Genomic DNA, 3339 nt, shown 5'->3' on the forward strand with positions numbered 1-3339 from the left:
TAAATTAAAATTCTTCTTTTAAACATGTGGATAATTTCCAAAAGGAAAGTTATCTCTAAAAATTAAAATCTCTTTTCAATCTACAAATAAGGAAAGATATCAAATCTTTTCTTAATCTTTTGTAGAAACTAATAAAAGAGAATATTTAATTTTTAAACTTCTCTTTTAAATTATTATCATGGTTAAAAAGGAAAGTTTTTCTTAAAAATAAAATCTCCTTTCAATCTACAAATAAGGAAAGATTTCAAATCTTTTCTTAATCTTTTGTAGAAAGCTTTTAAAAAGAAAGATTTAATTTTTAAACTCTCTTTTAAAACTATGATATCCACATAAGAAATAATTTTAATAAAAAATCCTTTTTAATATGATGTGGCCGGCCACCTAAGCTTGGGCTCCAAGCTATTGGCCGACCTTAAGGCCAACCTTTAGCCGGCCCTAAGCTTGAGCTTCAAGCTTAGCTTGGCCGGCCCCTATTGGTTGGGTAAGAAGGTGGTATGTGGTGGGTATAAATCTCTATATACAAGAGGCTACGATAGGGACCGAGAGGAGGAATTGGTTTTGGTCTCCGATAAAATTAAGCATCCCGTGTTCGAACACACAACTTAATTTTATCAATAATAATTCATTCCACTAGAGAATTATTATTGAACTACCGCACCAATCCCAAATTACATTTTGGGCTCCTTCTTATTATGAGTGTGTTAGTCTCCCGTGTTTAAGATAACAATGTCCACTAATTAAGTAAGTTACTGACAACTCACTTAATTAATATCTAGTTCCAAGAGTAGTACCACTCAACCTTATCATCATGTCGGACTAAGTCCACCTGCAGGGTTTAACATGACAATCCTTATGAGCTCCTCTTGGGGACATTATCAACCTAGTATCTCTAGGACACAGTTTCCTTCTATAATCAACAACACACACTATAAGTGATACCATTTCCCAACTTATCGGGCTTATTGATTCATCGAACTAAATCTCACCCATTGATAAATTAAAGAAATAAATATCAAATATATGTGCTTGTTATTATATCAGGATTAAGAGCACACACTTCCATAATAATCGAGGTCTTTGTTTCTTTATAAAATCAGAAACGACCTCAAATGGTCCTACTCAATACACTCTAAGTGTACTAGTGTAATTATACAGTCATGATAAACTGATACCTAATTACACTACGACCTTCTAATGGTTTGTTCCATTCCATTTTGGTCGTGAGCTACTGTTTATAATTTATAAGGTACTGATAACATGATCCTCTGTGTGTGACACCACACACCATGTTATCTACAATATAAATTAATTGAACAACTATATTTATCACAAATGTAGACATTTGACCAATGTGATTCTTATTTCTAGATAAATGTTTATACCAAAAGCTAGGCTTTTAGTATATACTCTAACAATCTCCCACTTATACTAAAAGACTAAGCTGCTATATCTGCTGCCATACATCTGATTCCTAACCCTTCAACATGTCCATCAAAAGCTCTTGCCTTAAGGACCTCGGTGGAAGGATCTATAGGTCATCACCTGATGCAATCTAGGCAGCAACAACTTCTCCTCGTTTATACGATTTCTCGTATTGGGTGGTACTTGTGCTCTATTGTGTTTACTTGCCTTATAGACTCATGGTTTCTTCGAGTTTGTTACTGCACCATTATTATTACAATAAATTGTAATAATCTTTGGACAAACTAGAAATCATATCTATCTTGAGGTAATTAAGTTATTCAGCTTTTATGGCTTCCTCAGAGGCTTGCCATGTACTAAGCTTCTATGGTGGAGTCCAGAAAAACACCTATGCTTATCACTCTTCCATAGTTATGACTTTACCTCCTAAAGTAAACACAAAACCCCGAGGTTGACTTATTATTGTCCCTATCCGATTGGAAGTCAAAATCCATGCAACCCACAAGGACCAAATTAACTGTCTTGTAAGCTAGCGTATAATCTCTAGTGCCTCTAAGGTACTACAATATATGCTTTACTGCAGTCCACTGTCTTTGTCCAGGGTTACTTTGATATCTGCTAACTATGCCTTTGGCAAAATAGATTTCTGATCTCGTACATAGCATACATTAGGCTTCCAACAGCCGTAGCATAAAGAACTGCCTTTATTTCCTTTATCTCCTTTGATGTCTACAGAGACATATCTTTAGATAAAGTTACTCCATCCTTAAAAAGTAAGAAACCTTTCGAGGAGTTTTGCATGCTTAAAACGAGCAAGGATTTTCCGATGTATCAAGCTTGGGATAAGTAAAATATATTTTTCTTTCGATCCCTTATTATTTTGATCTCAAAAATATATACATTCTCCCAAGTCCTTTATATCGAATTATTTGGACAACCATACCCTTACTTCTGACAACATTTTGATATTGTTTCCAACTACCAAAAATGTTATCTACGTATAGTACAAGAAATACCACCACGCTTCCATCACACCTTTTGTATACACAAGACTTATCCAGTTACTAAATAAATCCATAGATCTGGATTACTTTGATAAACCGGATGTTCCAAGACCTTGAAGCTTTGCCTCAGTCCATAGACTGATTGAGCTTACACAAGATGCTCTTAGCCCTTTGCAATGAACCCTTCTGGTTGCTTTATATGGATGCTTTCTTCAAAACTTCATTAAGGAATGATGTCTTGACATCCTCTTGTCAAATAGATAAAAGAATCCGGATAGACTTAAGCATGACTACCAGTGAAAAAGTTTCCTTTTTCATCAAGCCTTGCTTTGAAAGTTACTACTTTCCTGTCTATCCCTCTTTTCCTATTATAGACCTTTTTATACCCAACGGCTTTTACACCATTTGGTGATTCTACAAGCTTCCAGATTTTATTAGAATACATATATTCTAATTCTTTTATTCATTACTCTTTGCCAAGATGCTGCATCTTTATCTTGGAGTGCTTCATCATATGACCGGAGATCAGGTTCATGCCCTCCAGGGATCGAGTCCAAAAACTCTCCCAAAACATGAACCTCTTTAGGTTGCATAACAACCCTCCCACTACAATAAAACACTTTCTGTAATTGTGTATCAATTTGTGATACGTGTTGCAGTTTTCTTGTGGTATCTCATCTTGTACAGTTGGTACTAGGTTAGACATGTCCTTTATTATTTCCTTAAGAACAAATTTACTTATGAGCACGTGGTTCATTATATAGTCCTTTTCTAAAAAAATCAGTCATTGATGCTAACAATGACCTTCTGATTTTTAAGACTATAAACCTACTTTTGTTTATCTAGGATAACTTACAAACAAGTGAACTCCTATCCAACTTATCATTGTCTCTCTTTAACATATGTGCTGGAT

Source organism: Zingiber officinale, chromosome 3A, assembly GCF_018446385.1.
Source record: "Zingiber officinale cultivar Zhangliang chromosome 3A, Zo_v1.1, whole genome shotgun sequence".
Taxonomy (NCBI): Eukaryota; Viridiplantae; Streptophyta; class Magnoliopsida; order Zingiberales; family Zingiberaceae; genus Zingiber; species Zingiber officinale.